Genomic DNA, 22,334 nt, shown 5'->3' on the forward strand with positions numbered 1-22,334 from the left:
AGTAGATCAAGTGTTTGTTGTAAATATCTTCTGCCTTGCTTAAACATTGAACTAATTTTTAAGTATGCATGCAGAGAAGTTGTATAATGCATAACCTGATAAATAAAACACACACATTAGGCAAGTGACATTGTAAAGATCTATTGTTTTAATAATTTCTTTCGATCCAATGATACCTCAATAAGGGAAGAACATGTGACAAAATAAGTAACTGTCTCTTCAGTTGTCATTTCAAAATATTTTCTGGAAGCTTATAGAATAATGGAATCACTAAGGTTGGAAAAGACCTCCACAATCATCAAGTCCAACCATCAACCCATGCCCACTAAGCTATGTCCCTCACTGCCACATTCACACACTTCTTGAATACCTCTATGGACAGTGACTCCACCACTTCCCTGGATAGTCTGTTCCAATAACTCACCCCTCCTTCTGAGAAGAAATTTTTCCTAACACCCATCCCAAACTGACCCACCCCCCTCACCACAACCTCCCTTCTGGTAGTTTTAGGGAGCTATAAGCTCTACCTTGAGCCTCCTGTTCTCCAGACTAAACAATCCCAGTTCCCTCAGCCACACTTCATAAAACTTGTGTTCCAGACCCTTCACAGCTCCACTGCCCTTCTCTGGACGTGCTCCAGGGCCTCAGTGTCTTTCTTGTAATGAGAGGTCAAAAACTGAACGCAGTACTTGCAGTGCAGCCTCACTAGTGCCAAGTACAGAGGGACAATCACATTCCTGCTCCTGCTGGCTACACTATTTCTGATGCCATCCTGGATGCCACTGGCTGCCTTAGCCACCTGGGCACACTGCTGGCTCACGTTCAGCCAGCTGTTGACCAGATCTTTATCTTCCATGCAGTTTGCCAGCCACTCTACCCCAATCCTGTAGCATTGCATAAGGTTGCAAGATAGCAGTTTTGCTAACTCCCACCTGACTTCACTAAAAATAGAGAACTTTATCATTTTACGGTCACCAAGCCCAAGACAGCTTCCAACCACCACAACTCCCACCAGTCCTCCTCTGCTTGTAAGTAGGTCTAGAGGGGCATTTCCCCTGGTAGGCTCTCCTACCAGCTGCGTCAGGAAGTTATCTTCCACACACACCAGGAGCCTCCTAGACTGCTTTCTCTCTGCTGTATTGTTTTTCCTGCGTATGTCAGGCAAATTGAAGTCCCTCACAAGAACAAAGGCTAACGATCACGTGGCTTTTGTCAGCTACTCATTAAATGCTTCATCTGTCTTCTCATCCTGGTTTGGTGGTCTATAACAAATTCCCAGTGAGAACGTAAGCCTCATTGGACTTCCCTCTGATCCTTACCCATAAGGACTCAACCTTATCATTCCCAACACTGAGCTCTGCAACATCAAAACACTCCCTAACACAGAGAGACATCCCACCAGCTCTCCTTCCTTGTCTATACCTCCTAAAGAGCCTGTAGCCACCTACTGCAGCACTCCAGTCATGAGAGTAATTCCACCATGTTTCAGTGGTGGCAACTAAGTCATAGTTTTCCTGTTGCACAATGGCTTCTAGCTCCTCCTGTTTGCAGCCCATGCTGTGTGCATTGGTGTAGATGGACTTCAGCTGGGCCATTGATCTCACCCCTAACACTGACATACTGCCCCTAGGCTCATCTCTAACAAGTTTGGTTATATCCCGTTTCCCTTTCAAACCTAGTTTAAAGCCCTTTCAACAAGCCCCACTAACTACTGGGCTAGAATCCATTCCCTCCCCCCCTTTGAAACAGGTGGACTCCATCTGTTGCCAGCAGGCCTGATGCTGAATAAAGCTTTGCATGATAAAAAATAATAATAATAATAAAAAAATTCCTCTGACTGCACCAGCCTCTTAGCCATGTGTTGCTCAGGTGGCTTTTCCTGTTTCTCACAATATTTTTCTCTGCTACTGAAGGGATTGAAGAAAACACCACCTGAGGTCTCACTTTATATAAACAGGTTTTCTAAGAAAAACACTCTATTAGACATTTGTGATTTCATGAGATCTTTACAGGCTGTTCTGGAACAAAAGATCCTGATGAGGGCACAGATTCTGTCACTTCTTAATTAAAAGTAACAGCAAATGGAGATTCTTTAGTCTTTCATTAATTCAACCGTTCATTTAAAACTCTTGTTTGAAGCCATTTAATCTACGAAGCACAGATGCTGTTCATCATCCAGTGTTCTCATGCAAAATAACTCATGTTGGTAGTGAGATATATCCAGGAAAAAAAAATATCCAGCACTGACAGAAAGATACAAGAACACTGAATAATTCAGAATTGTGCCTTAGAAGATCCAAATCAAACAAAAACTTCCAGTTCTTGCTGTGAATTACAGTCCATGTTTCTGCATACATTCTAAACTACAGTGAGTTTTTCAATCTGTTTACTAATGTAAGATGCATCAACCGACCTCCCAGCACAGAAAGTGTATTTAAAATGTCATGCATAGTAACTAACTATGGAATGAAAAAATCTTTATGCATATTCTCAGCAAGTGAGAAACCCATGTTTTCATTGGCCTGTATCATGCATGCTAAGTGAGGAACAGTTTTATGAAGAGAAAATAAGCAACCATGTATGCACAGTAAAGCAGAAGACCTTTTAGTAATGACCTGCAGTCATACCAGATTGAAATTCTGTTCTCTGTTCTATTATTATCCACAATTCCAAGTCATTATTCTACTTACTTTTATGATGTTCAGTAAGAGGAGGTCATCTTTCACCCTGAACTGCTGTATATCTCCTGCAGGTAATTTCTGTTTTTCCTGAGTATTCTTTCATTCCCCGCCACTCACAATACCGTTGCTTATATTACATATAGTAAAGCTTTCCAGGGTTAGAGAACCCAAGTAAAGATCCTGGCAGTAGATAGATCTTTCATATAATGTAAATCTGGTTCTGTCAAAGTTTTACAGTTGATTAGACAAAAACTTAGCTAATTTCTGCTCATGGCTCATGGTATTTTTTTTCTTATTTTGATATCTAGTGGCTATTATTCCTTAGTTTTATCCAAAAAAGCAAACTATTTCTGCATTTATTGGTATCTGTAGTTCTTGCTGACTCTTCTTTTCCTTATAAAGCTTCAGTAGGTTATTAACAGTAAGATGCAGAGAGTAAGCGAACCATTAGCTGAGAAAGTTAATTTTAAAAAAGTGATGGAAAGTACCTCAATAATGTTTTAAATCTATGCCATGAAATATAATGAGATAATAAAAAATAAAAAGAAGGAAAACAAATGTGGTTAAGCAATTATTTTACATAAAATTGCAAAAAGAACTAATCATACTAGACTATCACTGCAGCAGGATAGAATCTGTATACAGTAGATGTTGAAATTCACATGAGATTATTATTTATTCTTAATAGATGAACATAAGTTTCACTTTAACAGACAATATTTGATAAATCTTCCAAAAATTCTTACAACTATAGAGTTCTGCTTCCTTTTGAATGGAAAAAATTCTGTTATTGTGCCACATATTCAGGTTTTGATATTTAGTAGTGAATCATTCAGTAATAACTCTGACTCTCAATAGCAATATGTAGATTTATACTACCTGGTGATCCAGCCATCAGCTTCTAGACAAACTGAATACTTTTAATTTACTGTTCTTCTAAATATTATATACATGCATGTATATATTTCAATTTATTTTGCTGTCAGAGTGCAGCTCTTCATCATCATAATCAGAGAAGCTATAGTATGATTGCTTCACAGTATAGATATTATTTCAAAGGCTCATGTAGGTTTTTAATTTCTTGGTTTATATGCAGAACTATGAAGTATGCAGCCTAGTTCAAAGCTTACAAAAAGTTGAAGTATTAACATGGACAGCAAAATAGAATCTTTATTTTCAAACAAAGTGCAGAATGAGTAAAGGAAGAGTGGATACAGGAGCTGACAGACACATCCATGTTTCCTAGTAAAAAATAAATTTAATGAATGCACATTTGAGTATTTCCATACAAGTATGCTCTTAGAATCTAAGCACAGAACCATCGCTCTCCTACACTAGCTTTCTGTGTGGGCACTTGTATTCAAGAAGAGGAGTGATTTCTACTTGTTAAGCTGAACCAACCTTCAAAGAAGACTAAAACCAATGGCTTTGGTTCAGGATAAGATTTAAAGGTAATACCTCTTGCAGCCTATTTTCTTGCACCAGCCAGTTCTCAGCTAGCCACCTCGATCCATTTCCAAAACAAACTGTCTTCTCTACCATTTGGAGGTGTTTCAGAAGCCTAGCCTTCAAGTATGCATGTCATGTGAATTGATACGCAACTAAGACTTAACATTCATCACTGTATTTTATGAAGAATTAGCAAACAAGGAAAACAAACAGGAAGATCTTGTTTAGAAAACCCTCACTTTGAAGGACTGACAAAAGCTACCTCACTATAACCATTGCAGCCAAATGACACTTTCTATGACTGGCAGAACAGAACGGCACACAGTATTCGTAGGGGATTCCTTTGATCCCAAGAGTATCATTTACCTGCGTTACGGGTCATTTGATTATTTGTCTTCTCAGTCAATATCCTTTGATGTAACAACCTCAGGATGTCAGTGCTCTGGTATATGGAGAAGTGATTAATTCCACCAGTAGCGTCTTCAAGGATGACATGGCCATACAACCTAGAAGAAAGAAAAAGCAACAAAATAAAAGAATGCAATTAGACATAAATAGTGTATCTTTCTAACTCATCTAAGAACCAAACTCTGCATGTTAGTTTGAGTGTGTTATTGGGGCAGGAATGGTTAGCTACACAATGCTTTTTGCTTGATATCTAAAATATAAATCCCATACTTAATAAAAAGTAATTGATATATATTAAGTCCACAGGACTACACATTTATATATACTAATGAAAGGTAATATTAAAGACCTAAAAACAGTGTTCACCTGAATTTTGAATGAAATAATTAAGGATGTACTCTCACACCTTTGCGAATAACCCTCATAAAGTATAGTGATATTGAAACCATGCAACAGCTAGTCCACACACACGCATATATATTAGCACTCCACACCATTTTCTCTAACTTAACACACTACACAGATTCTGAGGTTGCAAAAGCAGATCAATCATAAAATAAATACTCCACATAAATATATCACCTGTGATCCAAAATCTGCAATGGGAAATCAGTACATTTTAAACTGGTGATAAGACATACACTTATAAATGAAAGAATTAATTAAGAGAAGTTCCCAAGAAACACTGTACATTCCTCATTTCTGAATTGTCAAAAGACATGGTGCAGTTTCTTGAGAGTGCCAATATTACATGTCCCACCTACCTACTACAGTGCTATTGTGTGGAACTCTTAAGGTACATGCAGTCTTTCACATGGGCAAAATTACTTACTAACGATCTTCAAAAAATGTTTCAATATCAGATTTTCTGAGCTGTTGCAAATCATCCCTTACTAGACTGCTGTTTGAAACCTCAAGCAAGATTAGCATTTGATAGAAACATTATCTTTTGTACCATGACCTTTCCAATTCTTTTTCCACAAAAATAAGCCAACTACAAACTAACATATAAGCATATTACTGAAGAAGAACAATTCACTCCTGCTGGGCTTTGCTTATCACTTGATATGATGTCACTAGACTCCTTGCTAGTTTCTACATTTCTCTGAGGGTCACTCTGGAGGTTTCATAGACCAGAAGGGAAAAATGTCCACTGTTATCCATGAAGATGGAGCACCAGACTGAGAACACAAAAGTTTTAACTCAGAAGACAGACGTTTACGCCAATGTTAGCAAGTACTGCAGCCCCATAGAAATCTTGTAGAGGAAAACAGCTGGTGTTAAAGAACACAATATCCACATTCCGTGCATTTCAGGAGTGTTTACGCAGTCTGGCTCTTATCAACTCCTGTGTACTGAGTGCCCATTGACTTCATCTATATTCATCTTCAATTCTTAATTAGTTCAAAAATAACCCACTTTGCAATTTCTGATACTGCTGCATGACGCAAAGTAAAGCATAATAAACAGGAGCGCTTGGGATGTTCACTTTAAAAGTACATTTGTGATAGGTAAAAACTAAGTTCAGCAAACAGCTAGACAGTGTATGATTTTGTAAATGCATACAGACAGTGTAGCTTTGCAAAAAGTACAAGTTTAATAAGCTTCTGTGCTTTGTTAGAATTAAACCAAAGTACTCAGCCCCAAAATTCGATGCTTTACTCTGTTTTATATATTCTGACACCAAATAATCAAATTCAAATTAGGCTTGAAGGCAGTCATGCTGAAAGATTAAATGTCTTTTTGCATATTCCTTGTGGGCTGCTACTGTGGATTTGGACCTTAAGATTAGTCTCTGATGCAAATTTTCTAATTTTTTAATCCATCCACTACCTTCTAACATGAACTAATTTATCAGACCCAAAGGTGTGATCTCTCCAACTGAGTGAAACAGAAAAGCATGTGAAATCTGACATTTTTTCTGAGTGGCAAGGTTTGTTGGTAAGAAATTGTCTTTACTTCTATCTGTGTTGGCTCATTCTTCTAATGACATGATGACTGAAGTACAGGTCATATAATTTTAACATTACACAAAACGATAGTACAGAAAGTTTTGATCTGTACATCAAATAAATTTCTTCACCATTTTAATATTTTTATCTTTACTTTATGGGATGTACAATTTAACTATCTATTACATTGAAAATGGCATAGAGTTAGCAATTTAAACTAGGATGCAAGCCTGAAGTAATACCAGAAATTAAAATTGATGAATTTTTAGTGCTTCAACCAATGGCTCTATGCCTCTGTGTTTTTTTTTTTATTGCTCAAGCAAAGGATTATTTGAAGTGAAATATTATGACCTGATAACACTACAGAAGAGTAATTCAAGTGCATGGCAGTTAGGGGTCTGAAGAACTGGTCATATAGACTTGACTGGTCTGTGGAAGATTTTCATCTTTTCTTTCTTCAGATATCTTGGGAAACGAGGAAAAACATGGACATGCAGCACAAAGTTCACATGGGATCTCTGCCAGCCCTTCATATCAGCAGCAGTCACAGTGTGATTGACAAGTTGATTTAACGTGCAGACCTAGAATGGTCACTTTCGTATGAAACTCCCTTATCTACCTTCTCTGGTTGCGATAGATGGAGGAGGTCAAGGCCCTGGGAGGAGTTATTTGCAGACTTTCCCTCCCTCTTTCACATTTAACTTCTTGTTTTAAAGGGAACTGAAGTGATATTATTGATAGACCTGTTAAGGAAGATTAGCAGAACTGAAGGACAGTAATACAGATAGAACTTTTATGATGTTATTGATCCAGGCCTAAAGAAAGTGAAGTGGTAAAGTGCATTTTGGTGTCTGACTTCAAGGACTATGAGGTTAAGAAAAGCATTTTTGTTGAAGTATTAAAGGCTTATGATCCCAATAGATACTTTTGGGTACCTAGGAATTCTTTTTTTCTTTAACTATTATTTTTACTTTACTTAAACAATTTGATTTTAATAAACTGTGTAAGAAACCATAATAAACTGTAAAGCAGCCATGCTACCTCTCTTCTGTTCCCACCCCATATAGTTCAACCTCCAGCTACAGTACAAAAAAAGAGTAAAGTTTTGATAACAATGGGAATGGTTTAACATGCTATCAAGCTATTTTGCGATAGGCTCTAAGTACAACAAATCTTCTAATATTATCTTTTTTTAATGATATTTTACACAAAGGGGCAGATAGTCAAATAGAAGTCTGTTTTCTCCTTTGCCTTTATTCAGCTAGGCCTTTCACTGGATTCTTGAAACTCATAGAGAAGACTACAATGTGAAGAATAAATAGTTAAGGTTTGCATATACATGTTAGTAGCGGCATAAAAGGTCTTATCACAGGTTTTGAGCTGTCTTTTTTTTCAGATATTATTTAACATGTTATTAATTAACAAGAATGGAATTAGCAGAATACATATTATATACAATGAACACAATAGCAAAAATAATAATAATAAATGAGATCAGGTATTACTAAGGTGGGTAAACAACATTTTTAATTGCCTTTTCTGCCTTATTTTTGAAGACAATTTTCAAATCCAACATTTGGTGCTATTATTGAAGTAAGATCTCAAATGAATGCACATCCTAATGTCAATGTTGAATACAATAACTGCAGAAATACCGTCACAAATAAGCTCAATTAACACTTAAAATGTGAGCTAATAAATATTCTGAATTGAATGCCTGTTTTATTCCACGTACAATCACTGCCACTTCCTGGTGAATGTGCCTATAAATTTATTGACCTTATGAAGCTCCAGCAAATCTTTTATATTATTGTAATATTATATTATTAGTCATTGTTCCAAGTTTAGCTTTCCATTAGCTTTCCATTGTCTGATTCCAGATAATAAAAATACTATTACTGTGAAGAAAAAAAATAACTGTCTTCCTACTCTGCGCAGAGGAAGAAATCAACAAGGATGCATTTTATTTAACATTTAGTAAAAAATTTCCTTATTTTCAGAGATGATAGGAAAGACTTCAATGGGTTTTGCTGTGTTATATAATTAAATAGAAATATTTTTCTTACATTAGGAAGATCTTTATGACATTTTTGATAATTTTCTCTTCTTTTAATTACTATTCCATTCTTGCAATTGTATTTTAATAGAATCCTCTAGTAAATAGAATGAATTTAGTTGCTATTCTTTTAATTATTGCAAGCAAGTTTTATCACTTTGGTATTAAGGAGTTATTTTGCTTAAACATGACACACAAAACAAAACTTTGTGTTCAGCAAATGCTCCCATGTTTTTACCATATCAGAACATCAAATATTTCTTATAGTTACTCTGATGACTTGTTTCAGAATAGAGCTAGTAACATGATGTGCTGAATTTTTTTTCATTACAGAAATTCCTTTCCAGACCTGAAGCCTGTAATCAGATGCATTTGTAGTCATAGTTCGCATAGCTCATCATCCCAAACCCAGTCACAGCATTCACAGGTGTCTATGAATCATTAATTTCCTGCAGGAATGAATTTGTATAGGATGCCTACACTCAGGAAAATGTTACCCCATTTTAACAGTATATTTTTCTGGTTTGTTTTCAGATCTTTTTGCATCCTTAAGTTTATATCAGTTGTATAGTTTGAATGATAGCAAGGCTTAACAACCTCTTATTTTTAAAAATCTAAATTGATAGGGCAAGGTAATATAAAATACTGTATCTTTGTGTATGAAAAATCTTCATGAGTCATAGAGCTGTTATATCCTTAAATACTGTATTTATTAAGATGCCTTAAACAATTTTGAATCGTATCTGTGTCATTTACGGTTTTCAACAAAAATTGCTAATGTTTAAGTAATTAGCACTTACCCAGCAGTTCTTTGGTTTAAGCTCATTTTTGAGTTTAAGCTTTGGATTTATAAGCAAAAACAAAAAAAAAACAAAACCCAACAAAAGTTATCTCTTCCCAAATGTTCTTCAAACTTCCCTCTTTCCTGACAATTATAGCACTGCTCATCATTGAGTGGCAGCACAAAGGCTTGAAGAATAAACACTGAATTTCTTACAAATATCTGCACAACTGAATGCCAAAACTAGCACAGACTTTGAGGTCTGTTTGTACTCCTTTTAAAACCCTGAATCTGATCTACTGGAGATAACGTAAGTTACCATTAACAAAGACACTTTGGCCTCGGCACATGCAAACTGAATTAAGGAAAACGATATGCACAACTAGAAATATAGTCTGGAAGGAGCATGAGAGATGCAGACACAAAACAAGGGAGAAGGAAAAGGACAGAGCTAAAAGCGAAATTAAAAAAAAAATGCATATAGGATTAGCTAAGGAAGAAAAATAATATGAAGTCTAGAAGATAATAAAGAGAAATCAGGAAATCAAGCAAGGAAGAAATTTTGGACCCAGACTGATTTATTCAACTGCCCATCCTTTTTATCACTAATTAGTCATGACCTTCTACTAGAGAAAGAGTCATTACATTAGATTTCTTTATTTAGAACAAGAAGTGCCTTTCTTCATTGCATCGCTTAAATTACATGTTTAAGACTTCTTTTTCAGTCCAGTTTGGCTCTTAGGCCCCCTCTCTAGGTTCTTAGACTATTACTAAAGGAAGACTTCAATGAAGGCTTTTGTAGTACCATCTTTAGCCAAACAGTTGCTCATAAACACATGCAACAAGAAAACTGTTATGCTTCTCTGGTTTGCTTTTCTCCAGTTTCAGCCAGGCATAACACTTACTTAACAGTAGTGCTGTTATATTGGCACCATCAGCACTGAAGAGAGCACAGCTGGCAAGCAAAACAGCTTCCCTTTTTGTCATATGAACCAACAACTAGCTCAACAACTCCAAGACCACAACTTCAGCAACACTAAAAAACAGGGACATCCTAGCGAGAGAAAAAATTACTACAAGAAGGAAGTGAAAGAGAAACGTATGAAAGTTCTCTTGGTGAGAAAGGAATTGATGAATACCTTCTGTTTGCTCAGGAAAACCCAGGATGGACACCAGCACCCCCTGCCACTCATTCAGAGCACAGTAAGCTTGGTGCTTGAACAAGGTACAGCACTCTGTCATTTGATAGTGCTCAACACAGTGTCTGCTCCTTTTTTGAGAAGCTTAGGCTTCTTCCTGCTTTTGTCAAAAACATATGGATGGGTATTTTCTTTGATCAAAGTGACAATTTGCTTATTTATTGCATTCATAACGTTTCTTATCCCACTTTTCTTCTTCCACCCAGCTATCTCCCACACATTTGGTGACTGGGGGAGGATGGAAAAAAGGCAGAGGGAATATGAATAGCTCTTCTCAGGTAGTTTTCTTACATTGTTTCTTTCTCAATGTACTGTTGTAGCTGAAGAAGATGTCTGTGCCTCCTGTTGTGAGCAATTTGTATTCACATGTAGTTGGCTTTCAAAGTAGTCTTTTGTTCAGATGGATATGTAAAAAACAGCATTATTTCAGGGTGGCTTTTGCTGTTTCAGTGACAGGTGGCCCCACTACCTAAGTGTTGGCATGTATTTGCTCAGCTGAATTGGCTGCTGAGAACAGTTATACTGAATTGCCCCCTCTTTCCCCCCAAAGTGTTTTTGGCCTATGTAATCTGCAATATAGCTATTCCAGCTGTTATGGCTTTGGCTGGGATTGAGTTAATTTTCTTCTGAAGGCTCATACGATGCTGTGTTTTGATTTTTTGTTGAAAACAGTGGTGATAGCACACTGTTGATCAGTGCTGCATAGAGCCAAGGACCTTTCTGCTCCTCACGCTGTCCTGCCAGTGAGGGGCACAAGGAGTTGGACCCAAAGGGATGCCCCATCCAATGTGGTGCCATGCTTAGCAAAAAACAAACAAACAAACAACAACAAAACAACAGTGTGATAAGCAACAACAAAAGTGTTTATGTAAAAAAATATCTGTAGTATTAGCCAGTAGTAAATAGGACAGGAACTGTCCTGTCTCATTACACTCTTAGTTAGCATAGACTGTGACATATCTGGCACATGCTATTACTCTCCCAAACAATATCCAGGCATTTTATGGAGACTGGAATAGATGGAGACTATTCCGAGTTGGCATCCTGAGTGCACCGTTCTGTTTCGGATGGTGGAACTTGGTACTATAAACACAAATTGCTCAGTGGCCAGACTGCTTCTTGTACCACATGAACCACCCTTGGGACAGAGCTTTATACACTCAAAGACAATTTTTACAAACCTTATCAACCAATTTTCACAGTAGGAGAAGGAGTTAGGCTCTATTCACTGAAAAGCTTTCTAAAAGGAAAAGTTTCAGCTAATCGCACACCATGATTTCAGATGAGGTTATCTAGTCTCCAGTGTGAAACGTGTGAGGTCTGGAAAGCAAATCACTTTTTTTTTTTTTTTTTTTTTTCCATGCAGATAGCAGGAGATATTACACTGCAAGGGGGTGAAGGGCTCTGCACATCAAGGTCTTTGCTTGTGAGAGGGTCAGCGGAAATTGGAATTTATCAATTGGAATTAAACAGAAAAAGTGACCATTTGTTCCTTCTGATGAAACAAAATTTAAGGAGCTGGCAGGTGTGAAGGTGACTTGTCAAAGGTTTTACTTGTGCCAGACAGCTCAAGATACATTTATCAGAAGACTGCAACGTCCAAGGTGAAACTTAAGCCTTCCTAAGATAAAATACACCATTTACCTCAGGATTCATCTTTTATAAAAATACTACTGTCGGATAATATACATCAGCTTCAGATTCTTTTTTTTTTGCCACCTTATTTATTTTATATGAGTAAAAAAACCTGCTACACGATCATGATGAAAATTCTTCAAGGACTGTTAAAAAGACAAACATTTTTTCAACAAAAGTAGTAGTGCGAGCTCACTGATTTGACAGCACAATTAATTTCTCTATCCATCACATTATGAATTGTATTTAATCCGACTTCCATCTATAAGTAAAATATCTGAGAAGTTTCAAGCAAATAAAAAGCACTCTTTTATAGCATTTATTGACCACTGGTTCAATAAATGCAAGTATTTCAACCACAGAAAGAATCCCACCATTAGTGTTATGTAATTTGAGATGAATTGTTCACTCAGCTTTGTGCCACATTAATGCATGGAACCTAAAGCCTAAGGCATGAGAACCTGTCATATGAATATGACCATTTAAGACACTCTTTCTGAAGCTTTTGGGCAATTCTGCAAACTTTCACAGCACCTCTGTCATCAAATGCTTTGCTCGCTGTATCTCCCCTCTGTACTGAGTGCCAGCTTCATCATACGTAGATTTCCCACAACAGTAATTTCTTCATATGTTCCAAGTAACGGTTAGAAATCAGAGTGCTTTCTAAGAATAGACTACTGAAATCAAAAGGAATTACAGCATCTGACAGTTTTAACCCAAGATTTTAAAAAACACACAAATGTAGCCATCTCCCTTTGCTCAGCAGCAAAACAAGTACAAGAATTTGACAGATAATTTCAGTTATGCAGCTGTGGAATCTCCCAACACTGCTATATTAAAATGAATTATTTACCAGCTACAGCTGTTGTGATGACAACTTCTTTACTCATAGGACCAAACATGACACTTTCCCTACGTGTTTAAAATCTGCCAGCTACACATACTCTAACCTGGCTGCTGAGTGATATGCCTAAACGTACTCTATATAGCAGGACAAGGTGAAATATATATTAAATAATTGTTTGTATCTGATTTAAATTTTTTTTGTATACAAACATTTCTATCTGTGCCACTCTGTAGTCCAAAGCTTTCTTTTAAATATGTATTATCTTACTGTCTATGGTGTATTTAAAATCCAACTGTTGAACAAATTCTTTCATTTATCTCAGTTTTGCTGCTGGTGTGGACCACAATTTTTAAAGCTGCTCCTAAAATCTACTTTTCAGACCACCTTTTAGGGAATGCAATAAAATTCCTCAATAAATATAATTTGAGAAAATTATTATGGTTGGCTATTAACTTGGATACAGGTTTGACTCCTTGTCTCCCTGTCAAATCTTGCTTAGATTACAAACCTCACTCCACTGCCCTTGACTACAGTGGACCACTCTGTGTGTTTCCTCTGTCCTCCATATGTAATTCCTCTTTTAATATTTCAAACCTTTATATTTGTTCCCTCTAACCTATAGCACTCATGGATCACAAACATATTTTATCTTATTACAAGTTTATCATATATCCACATTTCCGGTGAATTTCAGCTTTCATCTTTATGTTTGAAGAAAAACATAAATAAAAACTGTTGGGAAATTTACATTAATTTGCTAGATTTCTTTGCTTGCATGCTGATTGATCCACCACCAAGAAAAAGTCATCGTTATGCTAAGTCTTCTAACACACCGTTTCTGGATGATTAGTACTGCCCCTTAATCATCTTGCAACAAAGTGAATGACAAAACCCAAGATAGATGTCTGACATCAGCACTGATGATTAAATACTCTAGCTGCTTTAGCTTGAAAATGACAACTGGCTACATAGTCATAATGATGTTACTAAGGATTGCTGGTATGGTGTATTTCAGGCTACTTCAGAATCAAATTGCTAAGAATACCTTTCATAAATTGTGGGAAAATTAGGAGTGTGTTTCACTCTTTGTTCCTAGGATAAAGATCTAATCCATGTCAGAAATGCAGCTCGGCAGCTCTTTTAAATACAAAGTACAGTGATAATTTACTTGAATGACAAAATTAAAAAAATAAATGCTTGAAAAGAATATGTTTTTTAACTCACTGACAGTAAACAGTTCAGCCCAAAGGTGTGTGTTTTAACATTTTTCATCCCCTTAAAAAATTTCAGTCATACTCTTGCATAATGGTTGGACTGGATGATCCTGGGGGTCTTTTCCAACCATAGCAATTCTATGATAATGGATTTCAGACTGACATTAGGACTGCTTTTCTTTCACTGGAATTATTTCCTCAGCTCCTCAATCGTATGAGAAAAAGTTGCAAACTACTCGAGTGTAGAAATTCAGATCTTACATCTATCCCTATAATGTCAAGCTTCCATCCCACTTTTATACTGACCAACAGACGGATGTGTCTGTACATTAATCTTCAGTATTTACCAGTTATGTGAAGTGCGAGTAAAAGCATCAAGAACATTTTGGGCATCTTTCCAATCACATAAAATACTGAAGAGACAAAATGCAGAACTCTGTATTCTGGTCTGGGTATCTTAAAATCCAGACAACGGTTAACACAGTCTGTTCTCACAACCTTTCTCCTATCAGTCAGCCACCAGGAAGTGAGATTCTTAGACTGAAAAAGTATTAAAAGAAAAAAAAAACAACAACAACCAGAAATGTAAAAGATCACATCAATCATACACAGAACTGCTCTGAAAACAGCCAGAAATTCTTATTCTATTTGGAAAACAGTTTTGGAGAAAGCATTTTGCATGTTGGCAACAACTGCTTTACACAGTTGTTTTTCCCCGTAATTTTGAATATCTCAGATACTTGGAAACCTCCTTGCAAGATCTGTTTGCAAAGTTATTCATCAGATGCTGATAAAATTTAACCAATTTAACAATATCTAGTCTACATTTTACTACTATATTTCATTTTGATTGATAATGTCAATGTTCATCAAAGTAGCTACTCTACAGAGCAGAGAAACAGCAATGTCAGCAGAAAATATCTCTGCTGATAAAGCTGCAGCCGCGTTGAAAGGCAAACAGTGCTCTTAAGCATGATGTTCTGGAGTCACAGATCTAAGTGGCAGTGGCTGATAAAAGGTTAAAGAACAATACGATCTCTTCAGCTGACAGCACATTTGCCCTGCACAGCAGAGAACCATGCAGAAATTTCCAACCCAGGTCTGATATAGTAAGTTCTTCAACTAAAAGCTGCGGTCACATTGGCATGGCTGAGTGCTAAGGTCTTCTCTCTTGAAAGCTGAACCAATATAACCCGAACTACACTACTTCTGGGATAAAAGCAATGGAGTAATGATGCTCTCTCTACCTTATGCAGAGGAAAAAGCAGAACTGGCACTAGCTGTAATAATACTAGTATGGAATTATTAAGAAAGAGCAAACGCAATAGACAACTCCTCAAGAAAATGAAGACAGCAGAGGAGAAAGCCTTGTGAAAACAAAACAGTAAAATGGGAGACATCAATTAGAGATAGTGAAAGTTGATTAGGAGTAGCTCTTATCTGTTTAACAGAGGTGGTGTGAAGCCTAGGAACCTTAAATTGCCTACCTCAACTCCTGAGGGCATTTCTAGCCTGGCTGCTTGAGGCAGTTCAAGTATCACCTGATGAGGGACATGAATCATGAATGTGCAGATGTCTGGGCAGTGAGATATGCGTGCCTTGGCTGCATCATACCCATCCATAGCTATGCCTCTGTGATCTCATTTACTTATAGATGAGCAGTGCTTTGAACTAAAAGTGTTAGGAGCCCTATCACAAGTCTCAGCAGTAAAAGCGTAAGCTGAAGAGGTTGCATAATTATAGACAGGAGTTTTGACCTTGTCAGGAGCTGCTGCTCTGAATGAGGTTTTATCATAGTACAAAAATCTCTTCCTATGTCTTTGCTATGACTTACATAATTGCTACATCAGAGCAAAAGCGGCCTGATAGTCGTTGCACGACTGCAGGCACTACATTTTGAAATGCACTATTTTTAAGGCACCGTGTTTACATAACAGGTCTAACGGTAATAAAACCGCTGTCTGCATTTTTGTTTTTGTTTGTTTTAGAAAATGCCAAAAAAACTACTGGTGCTTTGGGAGCTATAGCTCAAACCTATTTGAAACAGACCATCACAGGCAAAATCCAAAATCTACTTTTGTTGCATTTTTTCCACTCAGAACAGATTGAGGCAGTAGAAAATTGACAGAAAAAAACAGACTGCTGGTCACTGCCTTTTAAACTGCTGGTATTATTTCACCATCAATCTCTTCCCTCTACTGCTTTTAAACTGACAATATAAAAAGATTTGGATTTAGGAAACTGTTGCTTTCTGCAACAATGATTATACATTTTATTAGACTGATACGTGCATGTGAGAGAAAGAGACAAGCTTTATGACAGGTTTGAAATAGAAGCCAGAGGTTGAGAATAATTTCTTTTAAACATATTAATTATGTTAATTAATTAACATGAGAGAATAAAAAAAGTTGCAATAGGAGTAGCAAAACACTATCATTAAGAGGAGAGACTCGGAGATCATCAGTTCATGTGGGACAGAGACTACAATCAAAAACTGTTAGATGATGGTAAAATGTAGGGGGAAATTACAACTTGCTCTAAAACCATTACTTCTCCTGCATTCCTAATAATGAGCATTCTGCCTTCTATCTCAGACCTGAAGCAGTCTAAAGTCATCTGTTTTTCTCAGAGAACGGGTTAATGTAAAGAGGGGAACTTCTCCCCATAAATCTTGTCTTAGGATCATCCACAGCCACAGTAACACTATGATCACACAGTGGATTTGGGGGAGTTTAGCTTTGTTTTTGTGCAGTGCCTACAGCAACAGGCACTGACTAAAAGCCCAGGCTGCCTGGGCATTGTGGTGGCCATACAGTACTGATCCAACACTTCTTTTCTACTTCTTCCAAAGCTCCAATAAACTTCTGCTGAATGCGTGACTAGAGAGAAGGATGCTACGTTAGTAAGTGCAGTGGTTCAAAAAAGTAACATCTTCTAAAAGAAAATTTTCTTCATTTGTATAGTCAAGGACCAGCAACTGTGACAAAACCAAAGCCTAATCAAAAACAAAATACATGAAATTACAGAAAGTAGTAGCCAATCAGCCTAAAGTTGTTATGTGAAGACATTAAATCATCTCCTATTGTTATGAAAAGGAGCAGTGCCAATTTACAACAGGACCCAAATGAATTGTCAACACAACTCCTGCATGTAAACGACAATCACAGTAAATTAACACATTCTCCAGCTGTTAGAGCAATCAAAACAAGCAGAAACAGTACTGCAGCTTATTAAAAAAATAAAAATAGTAAACAATGTGAAATAAAATATCTCTTTTTTTCAATTAATCTTCATGAAAATTTGAGTTTAATACTTCCATGGCTGTTTGTGTGCACATGTATCTGTGTTTTTTTTTTGTTGTTGTTGTTTTTTTAAATGTGCTTTTCCATGTTTTGTTACAAAATCTGAATGTATGCAGTAATACCAAGTAGTCACTTTTCTTTTCTGGGGCACTGCTGATCACCTCTACAAGTTTTGGATGATTCAGTAAAAGTCTGTAGAAAGAGTTTTTACTATGTATTTTAACAAGTAGACACAGGTCAATTTCTGCCAAAATCGAATGTTACATCTGTTCTAACAAGATAAAAAAAAAAATTGAAGTTCACACATATTGAATAGGAAAGAGTCCTGTTTCATTAAATGGGCTCACCTCGACATGCAGCGTTGGGATCCCCCAGTTTATCAGGCAAAGATAATTCCAGATAAAAAAAGAAGTTTCTGTCTAGTGCTAAAACAAGTGGGCATCCCAGTTCTTTGCAAAAATAGAAAAAAAAAATGTGTTTTGATTTGTATAGCCCTTTTCTCTATACCGGATGATCACTGCATCAATCAGGGTAAAATAAAAAAGTGAAGCCTATATCTAGTTTTGGAAAGAACAAATCCAAATTATGAGGGATTGAAGTTCCTCCTTCTACAAATACAAAATTAAACAAAGAAACAGAAATATTTCTAAAAAGCTTTCAAATGTTTTTAGAAAATTTATAATTATCTATTATCTATCTTAATAATAACTGTCTATAGCTCCTCTAGTATATCTAAACATTAACAGTGCCAAGGCCTTTCAGAGTTTGCAGTTAAACACAATACTATTTGCTTCATAAGTTACCCTAACAAAATTTGCCTCTCTATTTCTTTTCTCTGAAGCACTGCCTTATTTTACAACAATACAGTACAGGTGTCAGCTTGCACTGATATTAAAAATGAAGATATTTGGTATGCATATAATTAATCCATTAAATCTAAACTATGCTACTTTACCAAAGGGTGGAGAAGGGGTTAGAGGGAGACAATATCATTGTTCCTCAGCATTAACAAATCCACTTCCAAAGGGATGCTCTTCATCTAGTTTGTAAGACACATAGTTCCATAAAGATGAGATTTATGAGGCTGTATAAATTACGTGTCCATGTCAATGAGACAAAAGCTGTCTCAGTTAGCACTGGGGTGTGCATTCGATCGCTTAACAAAAAAGAAAGGAGCAAACAATTTTCAAAAGATCTCTCATCACCTGGAAACATCCATGAGATAAAACAAAAGTAGAAGCAAAGTTGTTCTGTTGCCTGAATATATCCACAAGGCTTATAGCTAGGAAGGACTGAGATCAAGAAAGGAGTGAAGCTTTTGCTTTAAAAACAACAACAACAACAACAACAAAAAATGAAGAAAGCTGAATAAAAATCAAATGAGCAGCTTGGCTCTGAGAATTTGAAAACTGAAACCAGTTGGATCTTAGATACCCAGTTAATGGGTGAACACGTCATCTTACAGAAGTAAAAAAAAAAAAAACTCTTCAGTTTGGAAGTGTGAAATACATTATGCATTTATTGTTAAAAGTCACAAATCCACAGATCCTTTCAATGATAAGGACAGCTGTACAGCAATCAATGACTGGAAGTTAATATGATCTATCTTATATTTGATTCACTTTCTGTTTCAGCTGGCCCTTATGTGCATACAAAGGACATATAATCATCTAAAAAATATGAAAATACAACTAATAGACTCCCAACCAAATTATTAGGAGAATTTAGCTTCATCTTAGTCCTTTAAATCTACAATACAATAGAATCATAGAACAGATCACATAATGGTTTGGGTTGGAAGGGCCCTTTAAGATCACCTAGTTCCAACCCCCTGCTATAGGCAGGGACACCTCCCTCTAGACCAGGTTGCTCACAGCCCCATCTAGCCTGGCCTTGAATGCTTCCAGGTAAGAGGCATCCACAGCCTCACTGTGGAACCCATTCCAGCATCTCACCACCCTCATAGTAAAGAATGTCTTCCTAATATATAGTCAAATCTACCCTCTTCCAGATTAAAGCCATTTCCCCTTGTCCAGTTGCTACATGCCCTTCTAAAAAGTCCCTCTCCATCACAGTTGACACTTAGTATTGGATTATATCTGCATATTGAACTCAGGAGAAATAATTTTTAAGAAACAGTATATGGAATGTTTCTTTTAAATAGTTTTGGTGGAGGAATATATTTTTAAGTCAACAGAAATTAAGGTTTTTTTTTTTTTAATTATTATTATTCTTCCATGTCTTCACTGAAAGATAAAACTTGATTTAACAAAATCAAAACTTGATTTAACAAAAAAAGGAACCTTTTTCAGAAGACAGTTTTTTTCTTCACAAAACAAACTCTTAAAAAATAAATTAATTAATTAAAATCCCGAAGTCATTCCAGCTCAAGATGTTTAGCTCCCAGTTCTGTATACCTAGTACTACTACTAGTGTTCTAATAAAGCCTATAGTGTTGCTTGACATAACCACACACAGGGTCCCTTCTATGCAGTGACTATGCCTTCTGTAAGTGGAATCCTGAACAAACTCAAAACTTGGCCCCTTTTTTATCAGCCTCTGGGTGTCAAGATTAATCTTTTCTGTCTTCACACAAATAAGATATCCAACAGTATGTAAGAGTGCTAAGCACAGGCTGGCTCAACCTGCTTCTTTCAAAGCTAATAGCTTCACGAGATACCAGAAGTGGAAGAAATTTAGGTGAGCCAAATGTAAAGAATGGCTGGTTGATAAGACTGCCTTTCAGGAGCAGTAAAGCAAAGACAGGATTTCCTCCTTGATAACAGATGAGACAGTGAAACTCTGAATAAACCAATAGTATTTCAACTAACATTCAAGAAAATACTTTTTCTTTTCCATGTTTTATACTAGTATTTCTTAATGGCCTCTTCTACTCACAAGGAGAGGAACCTCATACAAATGTCCAAGTAACTCACATTTTTGTTTCAAGTTTGCTCAATATTAAGAATTGGTCACCAGTGCGCAAAGACTTTGAGACCTTCTCCCTTATTGCAAAGAAATGCTACAGAAGATATTTTCCCTATAAATCCCCTCATTAAAGAACATACTTCTTTTCTTTTTCGCATTTCTCTTCACCGTGCCACTTCAGTTAGTGGCCACTGTAGCACAGTCAATCCATCAATCCAAATTATACCAAATACTAAAACTGGATACTCATTAAACCTGTCATAGTAAAAGTATGCACATTGGCTCAACATCCTTACTTTCACAGTTCTGTTTGCATCACATCAACCAAAAGCATGTGGTGGATATGCATGCAGTTATCAAGAAAAGGATTAAAAAAAAAGAATACATCTAATGTATTTATGAACATCTCATGAGCTGCAAACAGAAAACAACACATCTCAGAGAAGAAATCAACTGCTGATCACACTAAATATAGAGTAGCTGCTTAGCATACAGGTGTTTTCAATGGTCCTCCAGCTTGTTTCACTGAGACTTTCTGAGCTTTATTCCATGACAACGTGGCACAGTGAAGATTTATTTTCTTTTCTTTTTGCAGAATTTTAAGCAGATGATCAGCCTCAGTGAAGCTGACAGATCTGCTTAATGGCTAAAGATATGCATATATTCAAATGAACTGCTGGATCACAGCCTACAAGCTGTGAAGAATGTTTAGTAGCTATGATATTCTCTAAGACACACAGGAATTGCAAAAGGCCTCTGAACCACTCTGCATGTTATGACCTCATTTAGAGTTTCTAATCAGTTGCCAAACATTTACTTAGCTGTTAGTACACTGTTAGTTAATGTGTAACAACTGCAACAAATGCTGAAAATAATGTATTTCAACCAGCTAGCAGTAAGTTGCTAAATTCTATTAAGCAGCTTTCCATACGATGTCCATAAAAATTCTACATTAAGAAGTGAAGCAGTATTTCTTTAAATACAATAAGTCACTGAAACTTATTGTGGAATCTAAACCTCAACTTTCTATTAGGGTTTGTCTCAGAGTTATCTGGACAAACCAAGCTGATTAAAATATTTTTCCAGTGTATATATTATTCTAAAAAGTATATAGCATTATCTTTATTAATGAAACATTCAACTGAGTTTCTTGCTGTTGAGATTAAAATAAAAGGTTCTAATAAACACATATTAAGCCTTTGAAAAATGTCACATGGAATAGCACATTTGGTTGGTGCCTTACAAAGATGACTGCAGTTGATTTCTGTTCGCATTTTGAAACAGATTTTATACTGTATTTAAAGCCCTTAATCCCTGATCCTGGTGTAGAAACTATAGTAATTATCACATAGGAATAGATCATGGTCTAATTATTCTGCTCCATGCCAGTGATGGACAACAGATAATAATAGCTGTAGCTTGTGATCTTCACACATTCTAATAAGTACCCCTCACAGAATTTAACTCTCTAAGTATTCAGTATTTAATCCTGTTTAATCCAGATAAAATTAGTACCGATTCAATGCTGGCCTTCAATTACCTAGCTCAGGAAGGGCTACCTTTGTCACCATAGTAGCTTAGCCCTACGAACAGGCTGCAGACATAGCAAAGGACTTAAGCAAATGCTCAGGAGAATGGTTATTTCACTGTCACAGCTATGCCACTATGGATACCTGAGCTAGCGCACCTAAACATGGTACAGATACACCCCGGCCAACAATGGAAACAAATTTTCATCCAACATTCTCCATCCTGATCATTCCTAACAGTGAAAACAACTAGGAAGGGGCTGCAAGAAATGCATGGCCAGTGCTGGCCCACATCTCTGGCCAGCTTCTCCCAAATAAGCCCAAAGTCAAGCACAAGCTAAGAAAGCCCCATG

General features: G+C 36.5%; 1 long non-coding RNA gene across 1 annotated transcript in view; it reads right to left on the bottom strand.

The window, feature by feature from the left end:
• Window positions 1–1,236: 1,236 nt before the first annotated feature.
• Window positions 1,237–22,334, bottom strand: part of LOC121110791 — a 28,155-nt gene continuing 7,057 nt past the window's right edge. Inside the window, exon 3 of the long non-coding RNA XR_005859346.1 lies at window positions 1,237–4,636. This is a non-coding gene — a long non-coding RNA (uncharacterized LOC121110791). The remainder of the gene's footprint in view (window positions 4,637–22,334) is intronic.

This window comes from Gallus gallus, chromosome 4, assembly GCF_016699485.2.
Source record: "Gallus gallus isolate bGalGal1 chromosome 4, bGalGal1.mat.broiler.GRCg7b, whole genome shotgun sequence".
In the NCBI taxonomy this organism is placed as follows: Eukaryota; Metazoa; Chordata; class Aves; order Galliformes; family Phasianidae; genus Gallus; species Gallus gallus.